The sequence below is a fragment of the Periplaneta americana genome, chromosome 10 (assembly GCF_040183065.1).
Source record: "Periplaneta americana isolate PAMFEO1 chromosome 10, P.americana_PAMFEO1_priV1, whole genome shotgun sequence".
NCBI lineage: Eukaryota > Metazoa > Arthropoda > Insecta > Blattodea > Blattidae > Periplaneta > Periplaneta americana.
The window spans coordinates 162539555-162561635 of NC_091126.1; positions in this window are offsets into that span (position 1 = coordinate 162539555).

Genomic DNA, 22081 nt, shown 5'->3' on the forward strand with positions numbered 1-22081 from the left:
AAAGTTATCGTGAAGGCGTCAACAAGGGTTCAGATTTTCCTTGAGAAATTGTCCAATGTCTCTCTGCCACCAGAACCTGTACTTACCTGCTGGAGAACATGGTTGAAAGCTGAAGAATACTACAACGATAACATTAGTGAAGTGAAAGATGTTTCAAGTCTAGAAAACGAGTCTGCAAGCATTATTTCTGCAAAGGAAGTGATGGAAGCTTCGGTATTAAGAGGAACCTAGCATTTTTTAAGTCACACTTTACTTTCCTAGTGCACGTCATTGCATCATTGGAAGACGCAGGAAAACCACTGTATGAACAAATGGAAATATTTCATGATATGCAAGAAAGGATCAAAAATGTTCCTGGTTATACGTTATAAAGAACAAAGCACAGCCATAACAAAATTACAAAACACTTACACATATCGATCGCCCAGTTCAAAAGTGCGACAACTCAAACATTGCCATTTTCTAGTTATTTATACTACTGAAAGCCCTTTTCGGAGCTCTTTCCAATTCAGTATTGAGGTAAGTCATATTTACAACCAAAAAGAAAAAAAAACGAAATAAACTGCTTTAGAAATAATTATAACTATGGACTTTACTAATTAATTATTAGTACATTTCGAAATGTATTAATAATGAACTGGAAGATTGTGATATAGTCGTCCTGAATACTGACTCATTTCTAATTGTCGTGGTTATGAACCAGAATGTTGTTCCTTTATAAGTGTTTTATTTGAAACTTTCAACTGAAGATATCTCAAAACTTGTTTTTTTTTTTAGTTGTCGCACTTTTTAACTAGACGATCGATATGTAGAACACATCACAAATGCTAACCACACACACAGAGACATCAACACAGACATGGAAATTCTACACATCCAACCAAAAAGCCAGAAACTAAACACACTAGAACAATATGAAATATACAGACACACAAAAACGCACCCTAATGAAATTCTCAACACACAACTCAATTTCAGAATACACACACTCTTTGACTCCACATTACACTACACAAACACACCCCCACAGGAAACAAAACAAGAGGCGCCAAGACCAGCAACGACCAGTTCTGAAGAAGACCAATAATAGGTCGAAACATGTAAACCAGGTACTATAGAATTTAACACGAGAAAGTCATATAATACATATTCCGAAATGATATAGTCTTAAAAGTTGTGTAATATATATATATATATATTCGAATGTCTCTTCTCACAAAAATAATAATAATAACAATACATACATGAAAGATATTGAATGCACTGAATTCCTACAACACTTTTAATAAATCGTTAATGCTTTTATTTCATATTCTAGAATGACTCAACAGTGGAAATATGAATCTTACATTTCTTCGATTTCCGCCACGTATGGAAAGATGGTGTCTTGCTAACACTAAGTCCCGGGAATCGCGGAATGTCCAATTTATATCAGGTCAGAGAAACCACGAAGGATGGACATAGGGAGCCGTGGCGAAAATATGATCGTGCGCCGAGCCACTGTGTAACCTGCAATGTGCATAGCACCTATGGAGGGAGGCGGACACCCGAAGGGGAAGTGAAGCATCTGTCTGACTTATTAACGGATTTTCATTTTCCTTACGTCAAGCACTTAAATACAATTTTATACAGTACAAGGCTACAAACTAATGTTTAGCACGTGTAACGAAGAAAGAAATGAACAATAAATGAACAATATCACAACCTAAAATTAATTGTCTTCAGAATGTCTCTGCGACAGAGTTTCAAAATCAGGAATTATGTCACTGCCAGTCGTAGTTGTTCACGAAGGTATTTGTCTGTCAGTCGTGATCTAAATTTGGTTTTTACTATTTTAATTGTTGAAAATAATTTTTCACAAACATAAGTTGTAGCGAACATGGATTCAACAGAGCAAGCGAAAGAACAAAGCTTCGGATATTTATTTTTTGGCAAAGATTTGAAAAGTTCAGCATTTGTCGAGTCCTTACATCTAGCTTTCATTTGACAACACATTGTAAATCTGTGAGTTTAAATTGAAGATCTAACCGCATTATTCGTACATTTGCTAAAAATAGGATGGACGTACAGAGATGATAATAATAATAATAATAATAATAATAATAATAATAATAATACTTGATCTTTTAATGTTTCATGAGTGACATGTAGTATAATGCCGTTTTATGTTATACAGCCGTTTTCCTCGCAATACTTGTGAACAAATCATACATTTAATATTCTCATCATATTGGCAGCAAAAAAACGCGTTCTCCCATCCCACTTGAAACTTTCGTTTTGTAGTGGTACATGGTTTCGAGAGAGACATTGCAACGATACGCCACTCGCAGGTCAGAGACAAATACAAATGGAACGCAGTGAGTGAGAGGTTGGGGGTTGGGGGAGGTAGGAAGCAAGAGAAATGCATAGCTATCATTGCGAGCCACAATGTGCTCGTGAGTCACATTTTCGCCACGGCTGACATAAGGTAAAACCCCGTATGAGTATTTCATTTTAACTTATCAGCGGTTCAAGCATGATTGTTTTCATCGTTAAGAATTTTCAAAGAGTTCTTAAATATCTGCACGCTTCATACAGCCAGACGCTAGACGTGTCAAGGAGTGGAAGGACGACATCAATTAAATCAATGCAATGCAAATTTCACCGATATGATATTAGACTCTTTCTTTCCCGAAAGACACGATCGACAGTGTCCCTGAGACAATACGGGACAACGGACTGTCCTGCCAACCTCGTTTCGCAACCGATGTAGGCCTAGGTTGAGGCACCCGCTATTGTTGCTTTGTTCTTCGGGCCGACGTGACGAGCAATACAATGGACACATCGCTCGCTGTGAGAATTCTCGGGCGTGGCCTATTTTACACACTATCCTCAATGTCGTCGGTCACGGGTAGCCGAGGCTTGGCTTCGAGTCCAGACTACGCGAAACGCTCGCACTCCTGGGAGAAAACACACCGTAGAGTGATAACGACCACTCAGTTCTTTCTATGCCTGAGCGTGACAGCGTGGGAACTCTGTCCGCCTGGACTCCCGTGGCGTGGATACGAAACACGTTTAACTTTTATACAGGGACATCACTTTATTTTTACTAACATTTTTAACATTAACCTGGCTATACTCGGAAACACTGTTACCCCCCTTCCATTACAGGAGTTTGGAGTTGCTAGTGCAATATGTAAACAAATCATTTTGCTAGCTATAGGAGGAGAGAAAAGTAGTGTATCCATTTATGTTACAGGGAAATACAGTATTACGATTTTCAGTTTGGTCATTACTTTTTTTTATTGGGTTATTTTACGACGCTGTATCAACATCTAGGTTACTTAGCGTCTGAATGAAATGAAAGTGATAATGCCGGTGAAATGAGTCCGGGGTCCAGCACCGAAAATTACCCAGCATTTGCTCATGTCATTACTTTACAATATTTTATAAAAAAAAACAGTAGAATAGTAACAATTTTTTTTCACAAACTCAAGTCTTCAGGCGGCTATATACATTATGTAATGTCTAGTTTATTCAGCATATTATTAACGTAATTTATTGCTGAGAATTTTGTGAGCACTTCCGTAAGAAACCCCAATTTCTACAGCTAACTTCTTGACCGACTTATTACGACCTCGCTGCATTCTTTCTCTAGCATCTTCTACAGCATCTTTTGTCACCTTTGTTGGCCATCTTACACTTTTCTTCCTTTCTGTACACTCTGTTGCTCTAAATTTATCTACCAGATTAATGACATTTCTACGAAAATATTCCGTAATGATATAATCAGGAAATTGTGAAAAAAAAGAAAAGAAAAGAAAAGCTGTTGTTCACATTCGGTTATATTGTAATTCCAGTTTCCATCATCGTCCTTCATACCTACAAACAGTAAAACAAAACTCTTGTTTGAATAATGCTGTTAAGTACCGTACCATATTGTAGGGTACCGTACTTTCGGTAACTCTATCTTCACTTGTGCTCAGTCCACACAGATAAATTCAGTTATGCTACACACCATACCTGTGTGAAAATAAACTTCGATAATATAAGCCTTTTCTTCTATAGAAAATGCAACATATTTCTGAAACACACTGTACTCTGTTCTGTTTATTTCACTGCTAGCAACAGCGGCCGTAAGTTTGTGTGACTGACGTTAGCAAGGACATTAGTGAAAGGGGTGGGAATCAAGTACATTTAGAAACGCAGGTACAATAAAAATTGAAGTAAAAATAAAATGATGTCCCTGTACATGATTCAGTAAAAGCATGCAAGAATTAAACTAAAAATAGGGGATGGTTTACAGAACATCTTTAGCCAGAAAACTTAGGGTCTGCGAAGACAGATTAAGGCAGTGGTTGCCAAACACCACGAAATTGTGACGTAATAGAAATGCAACCCGCACACCACTATCGCAGGGAGAGGGGTGGAGTGGGTATCTCCTCAGGTAATGCAGTGAATAACAGTGCAGAGACGGACTGTAACCAAAAAACGAAAGCAATATAATATTCTTCTACTTATTAACTATACACACTTTTTTCCATGTTAATTTTTTATCCTCCTATTAATTATTTTTATATTATTAATACAATAACATAAATTTATTTTCTTATTTAACACAGAAAGAGTGTGTACTTTACACCAGCAGTAATTTGAAATTAGAAAAACGCACGAGGCTGGTCACGAAGTTGTAAATTACACTACATACTTAAAAAAAAAACATTGAAGTATTTTACTCCGATTAAGACATAGAAGCCGATATATTTATTGTTTATTTATTAATGAAATATTCAAATTACACTCATACGTAGAAAAAAAGTGGAAATATTTTACACCAATTAAAACATAGAAGCCAATACTTTTTATTGTTTATTTATTAATGAAATATTCAAATTACGCTACATACGTCGAAAAAAACGTCGATGTATTTTACCACGATTAAGACATAGAAGCCGATACTTTTTATTGTTCGTTTATTATTCAAGTTACAGGTAAGGGCGTGGTAGTCTTCATAACAAGAAGAATAATGACAACGTACATTGTTCTTTTATACTTCATTTAAAATTTTACAACAAATTAAGTATCTCATATTTTTGGCATCTGCACAAAATAAATACTTTTCCTCCCATGCTCCTTAAAATTAAGTTTTTACTTATTATCTGTTTTGAAAAAGACATCGAAACATATTATCCTACACACTTGTAACATTACATGTGTACGTCCGCTGCTGATAAAAATGTCTTTACTTATATCGAAGTGATGGCTGTAAACAGAGGGTGGGGATATGATGTCATGGTTACGCTTGAGTGGAGACAGGGTTATGTGTAGCGACACAGCTTTTGGCGATCACTGGATTAAGGAGTTGAAGAGCTTAGCCGTATCTATCGCTATCGCTTACTGTTTTCCATGTTATCTACATCTATTTACATTCATTTACATTTCTTTACAATTATTATCTGGCTTAGGATCCGGGACACTTTAGCAACCAATGTACGCACAACTTGACTAGAGAGTTCCTTGAACATAGTAGGCAGCAGAGGTCTGCATCGGACGTTTTCGCTCGAGCGCCAAGTAGTTCATAGCATAATCCGATAGGTAGCGCACATGCATGATGGGTAAAATTGTCACGAGCGATAAATCCTCGAACGGTATAAGCCGAGCGTTAGACATTCGTTCTTGTTACAGTGATGAACTGTGTAGTAACATCATTGACTGATGTTTATCATTTCAAAACTTTGCAGTGTTTAACTAACCTCTACATGGTGCAACTACAAAACTTGCTTTAAAAAGTGACATAAATGTTGTAGGTAAATGTTTTTTTTTTTTTTTTTCCACACAGGAGTGATTTTGTTTTTGCCACATCTGATACTTGTAGATGTTATTGGATGTAAATGTAATTATTATAAACGGAGAACACAATCACGATAATGCAAGAACTGTATCAAGTTTTCTAGTAGTAATAATAATAATAATAATAATAATAATCTCTAATAATTAGTGTATCAATCTTTGCGTCTGTAACAGTTCTGCAGCATGATTATTCGTTTCATTATATTTTCTGTGACGTTATCTCTGTACTAATATTGTTATTAAACTACTGCTATATCAATAATATTTTGTAAAACGTTTCTACATTGTCGCAGTATATAGGCCGAACACTATGTATGGCCCTATCATATTATATATGTGGTAAATCAAATATTGAATAATTATTAATTAGCAATAATAACTGTTTATCGAAGTTTATCATACTATTTTATTTATAACTTCATGTTCCTGTTTAGGTACGTTCCATTGACTGTTCCATTAAACGTTTGTCATAAACGCAGAAAATAAAGCGTTATTTTTACCGTGTGAGCAAAACATATGTGTATCTTATCTGTCGCCTTCCATACAAGATAAGACATGTCGGTGAGATGACCTTGTACTGTGCTTCTATTTATTACGAGCGTATCACGACCGATCGTATCTCACTCGAGGATGCGAAACTCGACCGAGTTCAAGCAAGCGATTTAACGCCAATGCAGCACTCTGGTCGGTACAGCAGCAGTACAACATTTGTTTGAACAATGTACCGCAGTACAGCCTAAGTGCAAGTATATAACTCTTGAAAATCCAAGTCTAGACGCACAGTACGAAACCTCTCGACACCTTTTAGAAAATCAGATTTTGGATAAATCACCGGCTATGTTTGAGACTATTCTACAGAGTGATTTATATAGAACTGACATATTTCTTTCATTAATTGTTTCAAAACGAATTGTGCGAGCGACAACTTATTATACCTAAAATGTAGAGGAATTGTGGGATATTATTTACCTCTATAGCAAATGTTGTCCGGCGTTGTCAAATCCGGAGATCTCGGTGGCCACAGGTTCCTGGAAATTATTCAGTCGTCACATAACCGGATAAATGGAACCATGCTTCATCTGTGAACCATGTGATGGACAATATGGCAGGATTTTGCACAATGAATGTCTGAAACCAACAGCAGAATGTTCTGGAGTTTCGATTCCTTGTCACTAGATGCGCAGATGTTTATGATTTATTCCTATTGTTGACAGCTGTTTTCCACATTTTGTGTCAATGTGAAAATGCAGTACACATTAAATCAACGACTTTCCTTGTGAAGCAATACTGGATTACGAATTCAATTACAGCTACTCAAAGGGCATACCAGAGAGAATTTGGTGTACGCAATCCTCCCAAAAGAAACACAATACTGGGACTGGTAAACAAATTGGAAACAACTGGATCTCTGGTGAGTGAAAAGGGCAAGCATCGTTCATCTAGGCTTCCCACGGTTGTTGTTGACGTAAGAGCACGACTGGAGCAGTCACCCAAAAAATCATTAAGACGTTTGTCGCAGGAGACAGGGTACACCTACTCAATGTGTCAGAGAGCCTAAAGCCATATAGGGTTACGGTTGTTCATTAGCTACAGGAACCAGATAAGGATAACAGGTTGAATTATTGTCGTTGGTTTCAGACGTTCATTGTGCAAAATCCTGCCATATATTCCATCACATGGTTCACAGATGAAGCATGGTTCCATTTATCCGGTTATGTGACGACCGAGTAATTTCCAGGAACCTGTAGCCACCGAGATCTCCGGATTTGACAACGCCGGACAACATTTGCTACATTCCAAAATTCCTCTACATTTTAAGTATAATAAGTTGTCGCTAGCACAATTCGTTTTGAAGCAATTAATGAAAGAAATGTGTCAGTTCTATATAAATCACTCTGTACAAAGCTTTAAACATAGTATGGATTTCCTTAAAACATTTAATTTCTCTTTCGCGTCCTCATTGCATTGCCATACATTACGAACAGATCATTCATGCCACTTGTTAGCAAGAAAGAAGCTCTGTGCACGAAGTTGACGTCCGCAGTTTAATATTGAATATAGGGCCTATTACCTGTAGAGATTGCATGAGCAATACACTTTGCATCCATCCCGCAATCATAATGTCATCTCATAATATTTTATTGAAAGTGGAAAGAAACTGTGCAAGTCAGTAATTTGAAACGATCCTTCAAACATTTATATTTTCCTGTATTTTCATAGTCTGTTACATCCAAGTCGGTTCATATTTCACACGTGAATAGTGAATACATTGCCGTCTCCAAGTCTGATCCTATAACATAAAGAGCGTGTGGAACAAACACGGGAAACTCTTGCACCATCATCGTGAAGCACGTTCGAGACCTATATTGCAATCTCTGGCGCCAAGTTGCGCTATTATTCCAACGAGTACAGTGCGTCATGCGAGCTTGAGTTGAGGAAACTGACATATTTCCGTATGTTATTACTAGGGAAAGGGATTTGGAGTATTATAAAGAATGGTGAAACGTAGTATAGATATTCGTAGATCAGTGACTGTCAAGCGAGCTGCGTCACAGAGCATGGACTAGTACAGTCCACTTCATACAAACTTACACGCAACGTGCTATAAACGTATTTCAGAATAAACATATGGAATAGTTTAATGGCATATAGTGGCCTACATACATAATCTGCATTTCACTTTGAACTACATGTGTTTTTCTTGGTAACGCACAAAACACCAATAAACAACATTACAAATATACATAATTAAATATCAATCTCTGCGTCCTCGCGTGTCAGGGGAAATATTGATGGCTGATAGTTGTCTTCTGTATGGAACTCGACTCTGAATATGTGTGTTTTTCTGCCAGGAGCGTGCTAAATTAAAACCTTTATTTACAATATCATGAAATATGATAATATGTACACAACGTACACTACAGTATTTAGAATATATATATATATATATATATATATATATATATATATATATATATAATACTACAATATTTACAACATAGCCTAATAGAGTATCATTAAATGTTGAACAAAATGTAGAGCCAAACGAAATGGCATTTTCAATTAATGCTATGTTTTGGTGATTTGGTGATGAAACAATTATTCCTGCTGTGCCTTGTTATAATAAATTGTAAATATCATTTTCAAATTTAACTAAACACAACTTTGCTCTTTTGTAAGGAAGGAAATTTTCTAACATGGAAAAACTCCGCTCTACATCTGCAGAGACAATTGGAGAGTACTTGAAACAAAATACGTCAATTAAATTCACATGTTGAATGACGTCATTGGGACACGTGTTTGTTAGTGCATCTGAAATCCGACTGAGAATACTGTACCTATCATTTTATTCAAAACTCTGTTCAATTTTTCACCAACACGTTTTCCTACTTCACCTTCTACTGCACTCAGTTTATTTACAATAGTACTCATAATATTTATTTGCTTAACTAGTTCTACCCCTAACTGTACTAATCGAATAATGTCATCCGGTAAATATAAAAAATTTGACTTAATATCCATGATTTCTTTTATGATTATTCTATCATTTAGCAGTTCCTAGCATATTTGAATCGCAGTCGAAAGACTGGACCACTTTCTTCACAGATTGGAGGTGATGTGCGTAATAATAATTATTGCAAGCTTCTAACCATGACACCCATCTATTAAGAACTGGACATGGGGGAAGCGATAATTTAGGGAATTGTTTCCTGAATTTTGATACTCGATCTTAGCTTTTACAAATATAGTCTTTCAATTTTGTATTGTTAGTTGGTTTCACTTTCGGCATTGTACATGCACTTCATTACGCTGAACTGCAAACCTGCATGTTGAAGTTTTTATGCAACAACTGTCCCGTTCACCTGTTGTTGACGTGCAGAGATCTGCGAATATGTCATGGAGGGGAGGACTTGGTATAAAGGGTTGTAAACAAATGACTGTGTAGATGCCAATACTAGCTTTTACTACTCCAAATTCCGTTCCCTAGTTATTACAAATGTATGAAGCGGCCAATGATTTATTTTCAACGGAATTCAGTGAAGGACCTACACTTGGGCAGAAAACTAAGAATGAGTGAATTAATTAATTTTAGATGCGTCATTTGTCCAGCCTTGTATGTAGGCCTACTGTATGTTCAAATTATTACATTCTTTCGGCCTCCTTTCATTGAAGAAGGAAAAATAAATAAATACAGCATCTTGAAACCTTTCTGCATAACTCCATGTAGTTTCTTCATTTTCCGTTAGATGGCAGCGTTGCAGTTAGTGTTCAAAATAGTGATGAGACAAACTGCTCTTTTGTGATCACTGTTCGACCTAATATTGCTCATTTATGATCACGGTGATCTTACACAGTGAAACAGTGATTGAACTGCGAACTTGTTCGAGGTGAACACTGAACAGTTCATTCTTCCCCGCTCATCAGAGCGCCTCACTGGGATATTTCAGTGCTCTCGATTTTTTCGCACATGGTAGGAGAGGGCAAGAAAATGTTGAGGTTATGTGTTTGTATTTTACCAACGAGTTAGAAACTTTCTAACTCGTATTTTACAGAAGTACAGTGTAATCACAATACTGAGGTGTAAATACAGGCGTTTCATAATTTTAAAAACAGAGTAAAGGTTTGAATCTATCTATCTATCTATCTATCTATCTATCTATCTATCTATCTATCTATCTATCTATCTATCTATCTATCTATCTATCTATCTATCTATCTATCTATCTATCTATCTATCTATCTATCTATCTATCTATCTATCTATCTATCTATCTATCTATCTATCTATCTATCTATCTATCTATCTATCTATCTATCTATCTATCTATCTATCTATCTATCTATCTATCTATCTATCTATCTATCTATCTATCTATCTATCTATCTATCTATCTATCTATCTATCTATCTATCTATCTATCTATCTATCTATCTATCTATCTATCTATCTATCTATCTATCTATCTATCTATCTATCTATCTATCTATCTATCTATCTATCTATCTATCTATCTATCTATCTATCTATCTATCTATCTATCTATCTATCTATCTATCTATCTATCTATCTATCTATCTACCTACCTACCTATCTACATAGCTACCTACCTACCTACCTATTCATTTCATTTAATGCTATAGACAAACTGATCATTTGTCGTCTGTCTACCCAATATAACGATTGTCAATTTGATCTTGTCCAGTATTGCTGAAGTGAAATATTACAGTATATAGAAAAAAACGGAAAATGAGTAATTTTGACATAATTCACATATTACTCAGAAGATGAATGAAACATTGCTATTTTAAAAATTATTTTCATCCGAAATATTCAATTCGCGGGAAGCGATACGACTGTGACGAAGAGGTCGGAGCCGAAGTAAAAACCAACGAATAGGGATTATAAAGAACGGACATTTCGCGTCGGTACCTTTGATGTAGCCGGACTGATTTCAATGACCTTCAAGCCAGCTAAAGTGTGAGATTCTGCTTTCTCCCTAGAGTTGGCGCTGACATCACACCAGCTAGCAGTCGACACAGCGGAAATATAACACATATAATTAATACATCTAGGTACATTATGTACTCAAATAAAATAAATTGGGTCCATAAAATAATAAATCCGTCATTAACTGTAATGTCTAGACTCTAGAGTTCCTTTATAATGAGAGTTGAGAGACGTTGACCCCAACAACAATTAAAATATGTAATGATTTGATAGCGCTGAAAATGGAAAAACAAAACTCTTACGAGAAGTAAAACCATATACCTACATTATATTATATACAAATATTAAACGAATTCGATACGTAATTTTATAATGTATTATATTATTTTATAATATAATTTATTATATCTGAAATATAAAATATTATTATTACAACTAGTTTGTCAATGAGAAATAAGGAAAAGCTGTTAACTTGAATTTATTTTAAGCAAACCGTTATTGGATTATGCAATAAGGTAGGCGATGTTTGGATCCTGTGTCTCAACTCTGTTCTCAATTATTATCTTAGCGTATGCTCGATTACACTAACCTCTAGGGCTTGCAGGGGCGTATTTTGCGGACTACCGGGGCTACCGGCGGTAGCCCAAGGAAATTACAAAAGAAAAAGTTTATAATGTAACATAATGTAATAATTTTGTATTATTAGTTTTACCATAGTAATTAAAATTAAAGTAATTGTTAGATTTATATGCGCTCTCTGCTCTCGAAAAGAAACAAGTTGTCAAGGCGGCATCGCTGGATAAACCGCGTGCTACGTGAGGTAGCCTGTGACTGTTTCGCTTCTGTCACACAACTGCCCGTCCCCCCCGCTCCCTTCTGTTTCCATCGTGCAGTGTAGGTGGGGCGAGTTGCCGCTCTCGTGATCGGTTTCTTCGCAGGAGCGAAGCAGCAATACGCTTAGTACGCTAGCAATTGAATGTGATTATGTTCTTGCAGTGCATTATTTTAAATCTGTGATTTGTTCGAGTGTCTAAGAGTTATATTAATTGTGAATTATTGAGTTTTTAATTTCCCAATTAAGTGATATTGTGAAAAATATGGCAGAACAAGTTTCTGGAGAGGTTTGTGTTGAAAAGGACTGTGTAATAGAAGGTTTATTAAAAGTGCCTTTTAACCGTCGTACATAACAACGAGAAAGTTGAAATTGTGAAAATGGAAAGACCAGCTCCTGAGTTAAATTTGTCCATGGACGCAAAAGAAAAACAGCGAGAGTACACACGCCATTTCACTTCAACATCATGGAATTGGTTGTGTGGTACTTCTAAACTGTCTAAACTATTTTGCTGGCCATGTTTGTTGTTTAGCCGCGAAACTAATATGTGGTCAAAAGAGGGGTTTTCTAATATGAACTCCCTTCGAACGGCAGTCCTAGAATACGACAAATCAAAAACTCATATTTGTAGTAGCATGAACTTTGCAAACTTTGGGAAGACAAGAATTGATTTATAGCTAGATAAGCAAAAAGCTCTACACATCAACCAACACAATGCTCTTGTGAAAAAAAAAATCGGGAGATTTTACTGCATCTTATTAACGCAGTCTGCTTTCTAGGAAAACAAGAATTGGCTTTTCGGGGTCATAACGAGAGTGTGGAATCAGAAAATATAGGAAATTATATTGAATATTTAAGTTCCTTAAGTGAATTTGACCATTTACTGGCCAATCATCTTGAGAGTTCAACAGTATTTCGCGGTACTTCTCTCGCAATTCAGAATGAGTTAATATTTGCTATAAGTGGGGTTATGATAAAGAACAAAAACCTTTTGTGGCCATTGTTGTTGATGAAACAAGTTACTGCTCTAATCAGAGCCAATTGTCCACTGTTTTAAGATACGTCGACAGTACTGCCAATGTTCAAGAACGGTTTATAGGATTCACAAATGTCAGTTCGGACAAAATTGCTGCTGCTTTGTTTCAGCATGTGGAAGGTGTTATAGCAGAATACAATGTCGGCAATAAGTTAATTGCACAGACATACGATGGTGCTTCAGTTATGGCGGAAAATATTAATGGCTTATAAACAAAAGTTCAAGAAAAGTATCCTCAAGCACTATTTGTCCATTGTTACAGCCATGTTCTCAATTTAGTTTTGCAACAAGCTACTTCATCCATTCCAGAATGCCGCATTTTTCTCATCATCTCCTAAAAGATCAGAAAACCCAAGGAATTTATGAACAAGAAACTCCCAAAAGTAGCACCAACTAGATTGAAATTTACATCTCGGCTTGTAAATACAGTAAAGGAATACAGAGAACAACTGACTGCTTTCTTTAAAAATATCATTTGTAATGACTCTGAAGAAAACTGGGATGATGCTGTAAATGTGCAGGCTCAAGGATATTTGAATTTTTTCACACAGTTTCAGAATATATTTCTTCTTGAAGTCTATGCTAGAGTGTTCGCACATACAGATGTGCTCTACAATATTCTTCAGACAAAAAGTCTAGACACAGCATCCTACTTGCAAGAGGTATCAAAGTTAAAAAAAATACTATATCCGAGTTCAGACGTAGTGGGTTTCCGTCCATATGGAGTAATATGGAAAATGAAAATTCTTTAGCCAATACAATGGAACCACCATTAAAGCGAAGAAAAGGAGATGATGAATTGAAATACAGGCAGCTGTACTACAGCATACTAGATCGTATGCACATGGAAATTACTGACAGATTTTCTGATTATGGAAAGCTTCAGTTCACACATCTTCTAGATTCTCAAAAATTTTCTGCTTATAGAGAAAACTTCCCGAATGAGGCACTAAACAAATTATTTCAGTCCTATAACAGTCACTTTGATCAAGTACGTTTGAAAAATGAATTAAGTGTAATATATTCAGCAGAAGTCTTTGATTTTTCGAACAAACCTATCCATGAAATATTATCTGCCATATATGAAAACCAGCTGAACCAAGTTATTCCTGAAGTCCTTAAATTGGCAACATTAATTGTGACAATACCAGCTACGTCAGCATCGGTAGAAAGAACATTTTCTGCGTTGAAGAGAATATAATCCTACTGTAGATCAACTCATACACAAGAACGTTTATCCGGCTTGGCACTAATATCCATTGAAAAGTCATTTCTACAGAAACTTTGCAAGTGGCCCAACTGTAATTTCAAGGACGAAGTCATCAACGTATTTTCGTCCCAATCAAGACGTCTGGAATTCACATAAATATGTAAGGAATTTTATTATAGGGATTTTAAAATATATTTTGTGTAATAATAGGGTCATAAAATATATTTTGTGTAATAATAGGGTCAGTGGTAGCCCAGACCCTTTAACCAGTATACTCCACTGAGGGCTTGAAAGTGGAACTAAACGCTGGCACAGAGAAACAAAACACAGGAAAATTCGCTGTGTCCATTCTTTATAATCCCTATTCGCTGTAAAAACGTGATTGAGAAGAAGGCCAACAGAGTGGGTTCCATGACGGCCAACAAGATCTACCATCTAGATAGCGTGAAACCACAGATTTGAAAGGAGACTATGTGAAGGAACCGGTATTTGTAGCCAATGTATTTGGGAATAACGTGGTATATTTGCAATTGCAATAAAACAAGCCTTGAGTGAGAAAAAATATGGTGCATTAATTGCTGAGTAACCCAAGTAGGATATACAGAGGAAGTTTCATTACGTCAAAGTTTGAGTTTTTAAGTTTTTCCATTAAAACCTTAGAGACATCTGGTGCACAACTACTGTAGTTGCTCAAATGTCATTAATGGGAAATATTTGTAGTCAACTGGAAAATACAGAATGTTAAATCGGTAAACTATTGTGTACAAAACTTCAAACAATATTGATAAAAATGTTGAGCTTATCTCTGTAAATAAATTGGTGGATATTTTGACAAATAAATGTTCCAATAATACGGTCAATTTTGACTGTCAGAATGTCAATTGTTTCACATATGCTCACAGTCTACTATATACAGTCACGAAGCTTGGGGTGATTTTTTGCAAATCTCGCGATAGTTGCTTGCCGCTTGGAGCGCTGTGAGTAGTAGGAACAATAGACTGTGCCACAGCCATCGTGATCTAATACAGGCCGTAAGGCAGACCATGTAACTCGCTTAACCCGATCACGAAGGGCGGCGTTTCAACCATATAAATTAGTTGGAATGCATAAAGAGTAACATATGTTTCTCTAAAATGTAGTGTAATTCCATTAATAAATTTTAAAACAATGATTATGACACACTTCAGACATAATTTACTTGCGAGTTAAGATGCAATATTATTTATGGTGTGAAAATTACGTTGTTCATATGTGTAATACCGGCCTTTATTTTGATTAAATATTGCGAAATTCTTGTACATTCATTTATGCACGATTCAATAATTTTCAATTGCATCGCACGGATATTTAGATATGTTGAAATTATAGGTTATGTTTACTGTACCAGTTGTCCCTTTCTGTCTAAATTTAATGATCTCCAATGCCTTGCCATTCATATGAAAATTATAGGTTATGTTTACTGTACCACTTGCCCCTTTCTGTCTAAATTTAGTGATCTCCAATGCCTTGCCATTCATATGAAAATTATAGGTTATGTTTACTGTACCAGTTGCCCCTTTCTGTCTAAATTTAGTGATCTCCAATGCCTTGCCATTCATATGAAAATTATAGGTTATGTTTACTGTACCAGTTACCCCTTTCTGTCTAAATAGAGTGATCTCCAATGCCTTGCCATTCATATGAAAATTATAGGTTATGTTTACTGTACCAGTTGCCCCTTTCTGTCTAAATTTAGTGATCTCCAATGCCTTGCCATTCATATGAAAATTATAGGTTATGTTTACTGTACCAGTTGCCCCTTTGTGTCTAAATTTAGTGATCTCCAATGCCTTGCCATTCATATGAAAATTATAGGTTATGTTTACTGTACCAGTTACCCCTTTCTGTCTAAATTTAGTGATCTCCAATGCCTTGCCATTCATATGAAAATTATAGGTTATGTTTACTGTACCAGTTGCCCCTTTCTGTCTAAATTGAGTGATCTCCAATGCCTTGCAATTCATATGAAAATTATAGGTTATGTTTACTGTACCAGTTGCCCCTTTCTGTCTAAATTTAGTGATCTCCAATGCCTTGCCATTCATATGAAAATTATAGGTTATGTTTACTGTACCAGTTACCCCTTTCTGTCTAAATTGAGTGATCTCCAATGCCTTGCCATTCATATGAAAATTATAGGTTACGTTTACTGTACCAGTTGCCCCTTTCTGTCTAAATTTAGTGATCTCCAATGCCTTGCCATTCATATGAAAATTATAGGTTATGTTTACTGTACCAGTTACCCCTTTCTGTCTAAATTGAGTGATCTCCAATGCCTTGCCATTCATATGAAAATTATAGGTTACGTTTACTGTACCAGTTACCCCTTTCTGTCTAAATTTAGTGATCTCCAATGCCTTGCCATTCATATGAAAATTATAGGTTATGTTTACTATATTTAACTTATATTCCTAAATTCGCAATCATACATTATAATAAGCATAATGTCATGTATGATACCCCTCACATTCAATTTGTCTGTATTTTAATACTAAAATTGAGTACTGAATTATTGTATTTATCTACTACTTAAGAGATGAAGTAACACAATTGTACGTACACTAATTTCATAGGAGTGGTATGGTAAATGTTTTGTCTAAAATTAAGGAAGGTAGATGTGCTAAATTGAAATCACAATATAAATGATTTTTTATTAAACCTCAAAATAGCTTCCATTCTAAACTTGAAATGTTGACGCGAACAGATTATGTTAACATGCAAAATTCTCTTCATATTAAAATAACACAGTTTTGTAATTATTTCTGCAACATATTATGCGACAAGAAGTAGCCTAAAGGGAACTTATACCGGTAACAAATTACACTAAATAAAGCTTAGCAACGATAAGCAATAAAGTTATAATATTTCACTGAGCTCCATACACTGAAATAGAAAACCCGAACAAACATTACGGCCTGGTCTAGACCGAAAAAGCATTGACTGTGCCGTATTTCGCATTTTTGTGAAAAGTTCGTTATCGGTTGTAATAACTGTAAATCGCTAAAATACAATAATTGGAATAATAATATGGGACAAGGAGACGTTTGTAGTACTATAAATTGTAAGAAAAATAGGTTAGAGTTATCCTTCCGAAAGATCCAAGAAGATGAGTTTATAGAATATAATATATATTTTATGAAAATAATATATAAACCTTATGTATTTCATATTTCAATAGTGGAAGGAAGGTGTTAATTTTTTCAGAAGAACACGATATCGAAAGTACGATACATTTTATGGTCTGCTAGGGAAAGAGTCTGTGATGATGCGATAGTAGCGATCGTGGTGGTGAGCAACTATCTATGGATGCATATTTCAACTGTTTATGTTTGCATATTTAGTAAGTATTGAGCTTCGTGACTGTATATACTAGACGAGAGGTCTCCAAAAAGCGTATCGTCATTCGTGCTCTCGATGCTGCCCGCCGAACACAGTGTTCTTTAAGGCTAGACAAGGGGAAGAGACTCGAACCTCAACAGATGGGAGCGGTCAGTGGGGGATCGGGGCAACGGTCTGCTTAGGTTTAAAATAATAACATCAAAAGAATAAGAAATATCATACGTTTGTATATTATTTTGACATACTATGAAGCTGGAGCCCCTTCAGCTGCTATTGACACAAGTCATTGCAAATTCAACCTCTTCTGTTCTATTGTGCCTTTCAGTGCCTGGAAAAGATCTTCTCCAACTATATTTTGTAATTACATCTAGAAGACATTCAGACACAGTAAAATGTTCATTAACTCCTCGAATGAAAATGGCTAGGTGAGCTTCGTCATTTCTATCTGTGCGAATTAATTTTCTTAAACTTTGACTTTGTTCTGCACACAGTATTTTAGTAGCGTTCAGTATGCATGATTTTACAAATTATGCTTCTGTAAAGGGCTTCATTGATTTTCCAATATTCCGAGCTAGAACATAGCTAGCAAGAAGCTTTTTTTGTTTCAGACTGAGAACACGTGTATGATTTGTGTTTGTATTTTCTTGTTTTACATTTATAAAAATATTTGTAGGCCTAAGCATTTCACCTAAAATTAAACAAAAAACTATGAGTATGTGATGCGGAACTGAGTGCAAACGTATTGTATTATACTGATTATTATGTATAACCAACAATTATACAGATACCCCAAAATAAATTATTTTCACATGTCCAACAGGCCTGTAATTGTACGATATTCTTCATGAAGAGTCGAGTATTGTCGTCGCATGTTGGATTTTAACACACCCTTAAGAATTTCCGAACAAAGTAAGCATTTCACTTTCTCCCCACTAACACAAAATATTTCTCTTCCTATTCATCCTTGAATGTACTACGTCCATGATTAGAAGACATTGTGAAACGGTGGAACACGCCGACCAACACAGTGATAATGGCAGTCCGCCACTGCTCTTCGTTTGCGCATAAACACTGAGCACAGTACAGGTGGGGATGGGTGAGGCGGAGCGCGATCATTACGTACTGGCTTCGGTTCCGTTCAGGGGCTTACTCGCGAGTAGGCTTTTGGAGACGTCTGTACTAGACTGTGGTGAAACCACAGATTTGAAAGGAGTCTATGTGAAGAAACCGGTATTTGTAGCCAATGTATTTGGGAATAACGTGGTATATTTGCAATTGCAATAAAACAAGCCTTGAATGAGAAAAAAATATGGTGCATTAATTGCTGAGCAACCCAAGGATATACAGAGGAAGTTTCATTACGTCAAAGTTTGAGTTTTTAAGTTCTTCCATTAAAACAGAGACATCTGGTGCACAACTACTGTAGTTGCTCAAATGTCATTAATAGGAAATATTTGTAGTCAACTGGCTAATACAGAATGTTAAATCGGTAAACTATTATGTACAAAACTTCAAACAATATTGATAAAAATGTTGAGCTTATCTCTGTAAATAAATTGGTGGATATTTTGACAAATGTTCCCGAATACAGTCAATTTTGACTGTCAGAATGTCAATTGTTTCAGATATGCTCCTGTCGTTTCAGCAGATGTGAGACATACTTCCTCTATGTATAAGACATATCTGTCAAATAATAGAAAGTCTTTTAATTTTACAAACTTAAGAATTATGTATTTTGTTTATTGTAACACTTCGCTGAAGTGAACAAAGTAAATAAATTTTAAGTTAAAACTTTTCTAGAAATTTAATATTTGTTCCGAGTTAATTAATTTGAAACACAAGTAATCCTGCAAATGTAAATTCTATTATGAGTTCATTTATACGGAACGGACTGTACAAGCAGTCGCTACCGTAACTATTAAAAAAAATAGTCGCGCGTGCACACAAGCATTTTTTGTACGATGCAGAGTAGCTTATGACCAATACTTTATTTAGCCCTACTGATAACAGATGTACTGTACGTATCAGCCAGAACCTCAATCAGTGTGGTACGATGACATTCTTTGTCAGTATTCTGGAACGGTACCTGCCTGCGATGGGACCAAAAGGCTGGATAAAATATGTTTATTCCTTCATATCATCTCGGCGACTCATACGGCTAGTACAAGTATTTCAGCGCATTTGTTACTTTTTTTTTTAAATCAATTCCTTAATGCTTTGTTTTTTGTTTATTTTACTACGCTTTTACCACCTGCGATGGTTATCTACAGAGTTTGAGTCAGAAGAAGGAAATTACAAGGTTGCCATACGTATGACTAATAGTACGAGGTACGACCAAAATCTGTCGTACGCAATTTTTACGACTATTTTACTGAAGGGACAAACTTATTTTCCGACTTATAATGTTGGTCTATAACTAAAATAAAATTAAAGGTTAAGTCGTCACTTTTTAGATAAGTTTTCTTCATTCAGTATGTCGTTGACAAATAAGAAGAAAAAAAAAACATGCTTTAAAGAGATAAAAGATGCTTTTAAAATCGATATGGTGGCTACACTTGCTATGCATGCAAGTCATAATTTCTAATCTTCAGCTCTATAAAGGTTTCATTGTACTGCGCAGTTATATCAAAGTAATACGAGTTCAGAAATCTGCTGACTTCCTTATAACACATTCTAGTATATACAGTCACGAAGCTTGAGTTTATGAGGGTACTAGAAACAATAGACTGTGCAGGTACTATTTCGCATTGTCTGTAATGAGGCGATAGTAGCGATCCTACTGGTTAGCAACTATCTATGGATGCATATTTACTACGTATTGAACTTCGTCACTGTATATACTAGACTGTGTTTATAATATATTCGGCAATGGAAGTCTTTTATCAACAGTAATCTCACTAGAAGTTTTGATGTATCTAGAGGAAATCAAAACTCGAGTCTGGTTTAATTGACTATTACACGATTAAAAGAAAGTATGTAAAGATTAGAAGAAATAAAGTCCTCTAATACAATGAAAGTTCAGGATAACAGGCAGGGTTTGGAATTGAACGGGTTACATCAGCTTCTTGTCTATGCGGATGACGTGAATATGTTAGGAGAAAATACACAAACGATTAGGGAAAACACGGAAATTTTACTTGAAGCAAGTAGAGCGATCGGTTTGGAAGTAAATCCCGAAAAGACAAAGTATATGATTATGTCTCGTGACCAGAATATTGTACGAAATGGAAATATAAAAATTGGAGATTTATCCTTCGAAGAGGTGGAAAAATTCAAATATCTTGGAGCAACAGTAACAAATATAAATGACACTCGGGAGGAAATTAAACGCAGAATAAATATGGGAAATGCGTGTTATTATTCGGTTGAGAAGCTCTTATCATCCAGTCTGTTGTCGAAAAATCTGAAAGTTAGAATTTATAAAACAGTTATATTACCGGTTCTTCTGTATGGTTGTGAAACTTGGACTCTCACTCTGAGAGAGGAACATAGGTTCAGGGTGTTTGAGAATAAGGTGCTAAGGAAAATATTTGGGGCTAAGCGGGATGAAGTTACAGGAGAATGGAGAAAGTTACACAACACAGAACTGCACGTATTGTATTCTTCACCTGACATAATTAGGAACATTAAATCCAGACGTTTGAGATGGGCAGGGCATGTAGCACGTATGGGCGAATCCAGAAATGCATATAGAGTGTTAGTTGGGAGACCGGAGGGAAAAAGACCTTTAGGGAGGCCGAGACGTAGATGGGAGCATAATATTAAAATGGATTTGAGGGAGGTGGGGTATGATGATAGAGACTGGATTAATCTTGCACAGGATAGGGACTGCTGGCGGGCTTATGTGAGGGTGGCAATGAACCTTCGGGTTCCTTAAAAGCCATTTGTAAGTAAGTAATACAATGAAATAGATATCAATTGACTTACTAAAATTCTATTTCACTAATGTTAGCTTCACCAAAACGTTTGAACGGAGCCGCCATTTTCAGTCGACTATCTAACCGGGAAACATGTGACGATCGCACAGCATGTTTTATAGTACCGTTAAGAATTTGCAGTAGCCTACTAAATGTTGGCAAACAAAGAAACAAATGCTAGGGTAGTGATAAAAACAGACAAATGCTAGCGAAGTGATAAAATTGTGCGATAAGCAGCCATGATTGGTTGAAAGACTTCCTTTCGTACCGTTTTCTTGGTCAAAAGTATATGACGTAGTAAAAGTGTAATAGTCAATGAAACAGTGCCGCAGAAGCTTTAAGAAGTCTAAGCGCGCCTACATTATAGGTGTTGGATTTGAGTCCACTGCAGGTGGATTAATTTGACGTAATTATCAGCCAACGCATTGAT